Genomic DNA, 9,655 nt, shown 5'->3' on the forward strand with positions numbered 1-9,655 from the left:
GCTAATTTCTGTGCAGAACACAGAAACTTCCAAATAGGATAGGGACCTCTCCTATTGACTTATATACAACCTCGGTAGGTCTGATAAATGATAAATCTCGAAAATTTTGAGGTTTTTTTCCCTCTAAAAATTCAGATTTTATAGTAAAAAAAACTAAAAAATTTGAGTTTTTGACATTCAATTTTAATAAATAACCCCCTATTGTGCCATAGGCTTTTAACACCCTCCCTCCCTGGGGCTCAAAGTAAATTGATACCCTGTAGCATGGCTAGTGAATGGGGGCACACAATATATAAGAGGCCAGGAGCCTTATAATAAGAATTCATTGGTTTATTTTTTCATCTGCCAACTCTGGACTGCTGGCTTCAAAAGCTTATTTCTACAGAAATATCTTAAGCCACCCCCCCTCCCTACTCAGTATGTAAAATAATCATGAGAAAAGAACGTGAGAAAAGAAAATCACCCAGAAGAAATAATTAAAGTTTTTGCAGGCAAAACAGCTACTGTACAATTAAGTTTGTGTCCTCTTGTTGCCATAGGGGACAGAGGCCTATTGGAATGCTGTGCATTTTGGGGGGGGGGGTTTAATAAGAAAAATTGCTTTAGTGTTTGCGTCCGGCCACCTACGGAGAGAAAATAAGTTTAAAAAAAGGGCAAATCTTTTGCTATATTAAACCCAATATCGGTGGCACAACTAGATATTACTGGGCAGTGGGCACCACAACAAGAAGTTGACCTGTTTTACCAATATTTATTGAAATTATATATGAATTAGGGCCTCATGGGGCCCCTATACCTCCTGGGCACCCCTGCAGTCACAGAGTCTGCTTCCTCTGTAGTTACACCCCTGATTGGTGATTGAGAGTTAGATAAAATGTTTGAAACATGGCAGAGACATTTCAACATGGACAACTGGCTTCAGAAGAGCATCAATCTTAGATTCATGTCAATGGAAAGGTCCATTAGGAGCCATATTTTGGGTGAAGGGTTGTTATCTGATGTCCTGTTGCTCCTGGGACCATAAAATTATGTCTTTTGTAAGTTATTTTGTGTTCTTTCCATTACAGACAATGTTTCTTATTCAAGGAAGTTCTTAAAAAACATATGGAAGAAAACATGGATATCTGAACAGAATCCACAATTGTGTTTTCCAATCCATAAACCATCTTACAGATATGATGAATTCTGTAGGCCTTTGTGAAGTGATATTGAAAACAGGATATATGTCAAGCATGAGCCGTCCTTCAACCTTGTTTAAAGTGGACCTGTCATCCAGACACAAAAATCTGTATAATAAAAGTCCTTTTCAAATTAAACATGAAATCCAATTTCTATTTTTTATTAAAACATTCATAGCTGCTGTAAGCTCATTTAAAAATCTCAGCTGTCAATCAAATATTGTCTGCCCCTCCTCTATGCCAGTGGCATAGAGGCGGGGCAGACAATTACTTTCACTTTCCATTCAGCACTTCCTAGATGTCACTACTTTCCCCACATTCCCTCAGTTCTCTTTACCGTTTAATTGTGTAGCCAGGGCAAGGAAATGGACATCAGGTCCCCCATTCTGGTGCACAAACAAGATTCTGAGATGATGGAAGGCTTGTCTTAATAAAACTGTCCACAAAATGGCTGCTTCCTGCTTGCTATAATTATGAATCGCCAGACTGAAGTAAACAAGATTCAAATAATTTATATAGTCTAATTTAAGTTCATTTTGTTTGACTAATGTGATAAAATAGGATTTGGAATTTTTTTTTGGGTGACAGGTCCCCTTTAATGTTTACAATATTAATGTTATAAAATAAAGCTTGTTTTTATACAATAAAATAATAGTCTACAACCCTTGGCATGCTTCAGACAGTCCATCCATAGAAAACATGGTGGACGTTCTGCCTACAGTGATCAGACATGCACCTCTCCCCAAGAACACAGACCACGTGCCATGTTTTATAATGGGAAGTGACAGGTGTCTAACGGTTCTACCCATTCCTAAAAACTTTTCCATGAAAAGAAATAGCTTTGGTTACTGCAGTCCCCCTTCCCGCCGATTGCACCACAGAGATTAAAACACCCCAAGTTTCAAAGCCTAATAGATAATGTGCACCTAAACTGTTCAGATATTATAAACACATATAATATTTCCAATTCGTTTATGACAAGGCATAATCTAAAGGGTCTATGTATGCAGTCTGGCTTACAATTTACTCAATATACCTAAACATAGTAACATGGAATAATATTCCCTTTAAGTCTGTAACATGAGGAAAGGAATACAGATTTGTTATATATTTGGACAGCCAACTTTTTTCATATAGAGGGCCAATTTGATCCTGTATTACATTGCCCTGCCCATGTCCCACCGGCTCTCCACCCACTTCCCGCCCCTTCCCGCCCAACTTGCTTCTCCCTTCCTTGCTGGTAAGAGAGAGTGGCTGGGGAAGAGGGTTTTTTTTTATAAGCTATAGAGGAAGCAAACCCCATAGTCTGGGCCTCCCTGTTACCCAGGCCCCCCTGCGACTGTGGGGTCTGCTTCCTCTATAGTTACGCTCTGATCCAATCGTTGACTGGTGGGCCAAATGCTTGGATTATCTTGATTCGGCCCTTCTTGTTGGTGGCCACATTAAGTGACTAGTGATGGGCGAATATATGTGGCTGTCACGAATTCAATGGCGAATTTCCACATTTCACCGATGGCAAATAAATTTGTGAATCTCCCGCGAAAATTCGCCTGCATCAAAAAATTTTGGACACGTTAAAATCGCTGCTTGTCAACACTATTTGGATGCCCATTGACTTCATGCCAGCGTCAAAATTGACGCAAGCGTCTTTTTGGATGCGTGTCCAAAATTGGATGTGGCCGTCGATTTTGATTTTCCGAATTTTTTCACGAATTTTTCGCAAATTTTGCGGTAAATTCACAAATTTTTCGGCGAAACGGGAGAAATTCACCCATCACTGTTGGTGACCTTACAAAACAAACAACTACAAGAAAATGTTGGTAACTCACCTTTTTCATCAATGACCTCAACTGCTAAACAGTATGTGCTGCCTTAAGGCAGAAAGAGACCTTTTCATTATGATAAAGAATATAGGGACCAAGAACTGAATTCTAGACTATTTAAGCATGCCTTATAGTGATTCATAGTAAGGGTAACTGAGTAGGATGAATATGACAAGGCCTATGTATGTAATGGCTTCTGTTTCTGCACAGAGAACACCCACCTTTTTTACAATCTCAAAACGTATAAGCGATCAGCGTGGCTAATCATCCCAGCTATTTATAGAATAATGGCTTCAAAAATCAATATCAGTGTCAGATAAACTTTGCTCTCAGGGCTATTGCATGGGGTTTATCATTGTCACTGGAAAATAATATTTAACTGTAATACATTGTTATTAAGGTTGAGATCTGACCACAAGATCTATTGATAATGAACTTACCAACCAGGATCATTTGGGCAGAGCCATCAGCAATGGTGGGGGAGCCTGGAGTTTCTGGATAGGAATTGTCATGATGTTGTCTTACGACTCGTTTGCATCAAGTGCATTTCCCCTGTTCTGCAGTAGAGGTAGACCATTAGAATCTATGGAAAATTGATAGGAAATTTCTATCAGCATTTTGAATTGAAATGTCTCCAAAAGATGATTTCGTGGCAGTGATCTATGTCTATGGGAAAAGAAAAGAAAGGAGAGAAAATATTTTCACTTGTTTTCATTTAAAATATAAATTTGTAGTAAATTGTAAATTGCAGGAAAAATACATTGCAGGAAAAATGGATCCATTTCCCCCAAGAAAAAAAACATGAAAAAGGTTCAGAATCGTACATGTTAGAAAATCTGTCTCTTAAGCTATAGTTAAAAATGCCATATTTTCTATACTGAACTTGTTGCACCAGCCTAAAGTTTCAGCTTGTCAATAGCAGCAATGATCCAGGACTTCAAACTTGTCACAGGGGGTCACCATCTTGGAAAGTGTCTGTGACACTCACATGCTCAGTGGGCTCTGATTGGCTGTTGAGAAGCTAAGCTTAGGGCTCGTCACTAATTATCCAGCAGAAAATGAGCTTCCCCTGTAATATAAGCTGATGCTACAGGTTTGCTGATTATTAAATTCTGATGCTAATTGCACTGGTTTCTATGCTGCCATGTAGTAATTATCTGTATTAATTACTAATCAGCCTTATATTGTGACATTTCTATTCTATGTGTACTGTATATTGTGAGTGGGTCCCTAAGCTCAGTAAGTGACAGCAGCACAGAGAATGTGCAGTGAATCAGCAGAAAAGAAGAAGGTGGAGCTAGCAGGCCCTGATTTGTGTCAAGGCCACAAAGGCCTGGGCCGAGGGTGGCAGAATTTCAGGGGCTGGAGATTTGAAAATCTCCAGCGTGTCTACAGTGCAGTTCTACACGTCCATGTGCGCACCTGCATGAAGTGGACGGGTACAGGGCGTAGAGGGGAAGGGGAGGAGAAGGAGATAGGGGAGGGGATGGGGAGGAGAAAGAGACGGGAGGAGAAGGGGAGGGGACAGGGTGGAGAAGAAGACAGGGAAGGGGAGGCATAGTAGATCTGGGAGCTACTGGGGCATCTTTGGAGACACAGATCTTCCCCGCTAAAGGGCTGTGGTTGCCTTGGGCAGGTACAGAAGCACAAAACATAATGTACAACACTTCTAGCTACTTCTTTAGTTAAGCTTTAATTCTCCTTTAATCAACATTAGAAATTGTGACCCTTAATTCAGCCCTTCCAACTGACACATCATTCGGAAAAAAATAAATAAAATACGTCAATGCTTTGAAAAGAAGAAATTTGGCATTCTTGACGGATGTTTTCTCAGTCTGACCTGGCAACTTAAATTCTATGTTGGCACTTACTTAGCTTGAACAAGAATTATGTGTTATTGTGATCGTTTAGTGTCGAATTAAAGACCAATTACCGATTTAACCAACTAACCGCATAGCCTATTGCGTTTTGTCTTCGTCGACATCTTGATTGTCTTATTAGGAGAGGAAAAACTGGCAGATCTGCAACCCTCCAGCAGCAGACTGAAATCACAGAAAAGGGATATTCTGGACATTTTTATGAGGCTGCTGGTGTGTAAGTGAGCAAAGAGTATATTACATTCCAGACAGCGCAGCTTCAGCGAAAGTAAGTTTATATTTGTAGTTTTTACATCGCACTGATATTGTCAGCACCTTTGGACCTTTTAATAAAGTCGCATATGTTTTAACTTAAAACTTAACAACTTTTTCATATTTGCCAAAGACAACACATGGTAATATTTATTTGTTGCAGATTGTTACTACTTAAATTGGAGTATCGGCAATGAAGAAGCTTTTTGTGCTATGTAAGGTTTTTTTTCTCCCTTACAAATCGAGGGCATTCACAATGTTTTTATACCAATGGGTTGCCAAGTTGGTTATGCAGAGACTTACACCATCACTTTTCACCACTCCCAATGCATATACTTTACTCTATAATCAGACTCTTGTGTAGGATTTATAACAACCTTAAAGGGGTGGTTCACCTTTGAGATAAAATTTAGTATGTTATAGAATGTCCACGTCCTACCAACTTTGCAATTGGTCTCCGACTCCATTATTTATATTTTATAGTTTTTCAGTTATTTGCCTTTTTTTCTGACTCTTTCCAGCTTTCAATCTAAAAATACAAATGCTCTGTAAGGCTACAAATGTATTCTTATTGCTACTTTGTATTACTCATCTTTTAGTTCAGGCCTTTTTCTGTTCATATTCCATTTTCTTATTCATTTAAATGTGTGGTTGCTAGGGTCATTTGGACCCCAGCAACCAGATTACTGTAGTTGCAAACTGGGGAGCTGCTGAATAAAAAGTTAATTAACTCAGAAAGCACAAATAATAAAAAATTAAACAATGAAAACCAATTGCAGATTGCTTCAGAATATCACTCTCTACATCATGCTAAAAGTTAATTTAAAGGGAAAGTAAAGTCAAAAATAGAATAAGACTAGAAATGCTGTATTTTGTATACTAAACATAAACACGAACTTACTGCACCACAAGCCTAATCAAACAAATGATTTATGCTTTCAAAGTTGGCCAAAGGGGTCACCATCTTGTAACTTTGTTAAACATCTTTGCAAGACCAAGACTGTGCACATGCTCAGTGTGGTGTGGGCTGCTTAGGGATCGTCATAAATTATCAAAACAGGGAAACAAACAAAGCTGCTTGAATTCTGCATGGCTGGTAAGTAAGGCAAGGGCTCCCCCTGCTGTTCATAAGTATGATTGTTTCCCTGCTCAGCAGTTAGGGACCGTCTGACAATTCCTATCCACAGCAGTAAATGAAGGAAGAATTTCACTGCATACAGTCAGGTTTCTTATAAAAACCGTGCACATTTTTTAATTAAAGTATATTGGAGATAGGTTTCTTTTTTTTGGATTATTTAATTTTTTTGCCATTACATGCCCTTTAAAGATGAACAACCCCTTTAAGCACCTCCACTTGCATTGGTCATGGCTGTTATTTACACCTATTCCTTTTTCAGTGTTTTAAACTAGAAAATGGTGCAAATGTGCAGTAAATCAAATTTTCAGTCATAAATGAAAAGAAAAACCAACCCCAGTTAGAAAACAAGAAGATCTAAAATTATTGATGGGGAGGCAAAGCCTATATGTTAGTTAGGGTGATAATTATTATATTGTTTTCTGGTATCTAAAACCTTTTCATGAGCTGGGGGAGGCAAAAAAATGTTACACCACAAATTGGATTGTGTACAAAAATAACTCAGGTAAGGTCATTAAATCTCTGAATTCATGTTATAATTAAATGAATCTAAACCAGTGGTTGTCAGATTTTTTTTCAGTTGAGCAAGTAACCTATGGACAGACCTTAGCTCATAATAAGTTTGCAGATGTGGCAAAACATTGGTTTATCAGTCACTCAAACATAGTTTCAAAAATACATAGAACATCAAATCAAATGTCCATACTAAGGGTCTTTTTTTTTATCCAAATTTTGTCCAAATTTATCTGACTTTATAATGATTGGACCTTATTTATCATTTAAAAAAATCACGAATTTTTCGGATGGGGACAAGCAGGAAAAAATTGAGAGACAATCCAAATCGTACAATTTTCAGATTTTTTCCAAATAACTTGATTTTTTCTGACTTTTCCCTGCAAAGTCCGAATTTTTCGTAATTTTGTCCAAAAAGCCCGAAATAGTCGGATTTTTTGGCTAATTCCAGTACAGACCACAGAAACTTCCAAATAGGAAAGGGAACTCTCCCATTGACTTATATACAACTAGGGTTGCCACCTGGCCGGTATTTTACTGGCCTGGCCGGTAAAAATGATGCTTTATCCCAATGTTATTAATAGGGGAAAAAGATAAATATATAGGAAGGACGGTATTTTTTTTCCAGAAAAGGTGGCAACCCTATTTACAACCTCGGCAAGTCTGAGATGCTGTATTTTTTTTTTTATTAAATCTCCCCTAAAAATTCAGATTTTATAGCTAAAAAAAATAATTTTTTTTTTTGTTTTTGGCATTCGAACTTTAATAAATAACCCCTAAATGTCATCCTTATTGACTGTCAACTGGGTTGTGCATGTATGTGTCTAGGAGAGCAAATAGACCTCCCCCTAACTGGTCTTGATGCTGAGACTTTCAAGACATCCCCACTTGGGGAAGATATTCAAATGTTTGGAAATCACTCACTGATTTAAACACAAAGGAGTGGGAAAAAGCCAGTCTGTAGGGTTTAAAGAATTTTTGACAACATCATTCTTACTATGGATCTTGTATTTTCAAAGCTCTATGAGACTTAATTTTGCTAATATTCGAGACAATAATAAAAACAGATAATTATGAGTTTAACATGAAATGTAATAGAATATTAGCAGTGACGATGGGTGGCTTTCGACCGTTGCGGTGATCAAAACACTCCGTGTGCCATAGGCTCGTAGAAAGTAACAAAAAGGAAGTGTAGTTGGTCTGAATTAACAAACTCTTTGCATCAATAGCCCACTAATTCTGTGTTTTTGTTCTGTGGTTACTGTGAATATTTTAGCGTAAGTTCTAGTTGAACTTTGATCAGTGCAGGCATTATGTATTCTTTGGGGACATTCTGTGAAAGAGGCTGCAGTTCAAGGAAACCGTGATTATTCTGTGTATACAGTGGATAGACAATGTTGTGATTCTTTGAATGGAAAATCGGTGTTATTTATAAATAGGGTTTATCTTCTATGTGCTGAGACAACACAGGATGAGGGCTTGTTTAATTACTTAAAACCCCCTTGTCTGTATATTTACATTTAAAGAAGAACTAAACCCTAAAAATGAATATGACTAAAAATGCCATATTTTATATACTGAACTTGTTGCACCAGCCTAAAGTTTTAGCTTTTCAATAGCAGCAATGATCCAGGACTTCAAACTTGTCACAATCGGTCATCATCTTGAAAAGTGTCCCTCAAATGCAGAATGTACTGGAAAAGGTGTTGGCATGCAATTCATTAGATGCAACTCATGAACTGGAAGTAGCAATGTCTCAAGAGAGGTGTTCATTCCAAGGCTTCTTTGCAATTGTATGTTGCACCTGGCACTTAATAAAGCAAAGTGGATGCAACCAGTAATTGATGCAAAGGAGAATATAGGACAAAAATACCTAGTGAATAGCATTTTGCACTTTCCTCTGCACTTTGCAGTACAATTCCTAAAATATGGAATAAAATAGCTCTTCCAAAGGAGAGTGATTTTAGGAGCAGTATTACATTAGACAGTGATCCCCATCCAATATCTCATGAGCAACAATTTGTTGCTCCCCAATCCTTTGGATGTTGCTCCCAGTGGCCTCAAAGCAGGAGCTTATTTTTGAATTCCAGGCTTGGAGGCAAGTTTTGGTTGTATAAAAACCAGGTGTACTGCCAAACAGAGTCTCCTATAGGCTGCCAGTCCACATAGGGGGTACCGAATAGCCAATCACAACACTTATTTGGTACACCAGGAACTTTTCTCATGATCGTGTTGCTCCCCAACTCTTTTTACATCTGAATGTTGCTCTCAGGTAAAAAAAAAAAAAGCACTAGAGAAAGAAGAGAAGAAATATATGCTTAGACAAATACAAGGATTTATTTCACAATTAATTCCATATAAACCAGGAGCACTGGTTTATGACATGCAATGAAAGGGACTATAAAAGGTGTATAAAAGATAACAGCCTCAAAACAAGGTACATGTGAGTGAGAACAGTGTTTCATACTCATTTTTAAAAGGTATCTTAGGCTATAGTAGTAGTGCAGGTAAGGGATCCTTTATCTGGAAACCCGTTATCCAGAGAGTTCCATATTATGGGAAGGCCATCTTCTATAGACTCCGTTTCAAGCAAATACTTCAAACTTTTAAAACGTATTTGCTTTTTCTCTATAATAATAAAACAGAATGCTGTCTTTATCCAAATTAAGATATAATTAATCCTTATTGGTAGGAAAATAGCCCTATTTGGTTTCCTTTATATATATATTATTTTTAGCAGACTTAAGGTATGGTGATCTAAATAAAAGAAAGATCCCTTAACCAGAACAACCCTTGCCCTGAGTATTCTGGATAATATTGATACTCAAGCACCCTGCATTTACACGTTCTATTTCTTGGACCCTGTTCTAACATGTA

The sequence above is a fragment of the Xenopus laevis genome, chromosome 6S, assembly GCF_017654675.1.
Source record: "Xenopus laevis strain J_2021 chromosome 6S, Xenopus_laevis_v10.1, whole genome shotgun sequence".
Lineage (NCBI taxonomy): Eukaryota > Metazoa > Chordata > Amphibia > Anura > Pipidae > Xenopus > Xenopus laevis.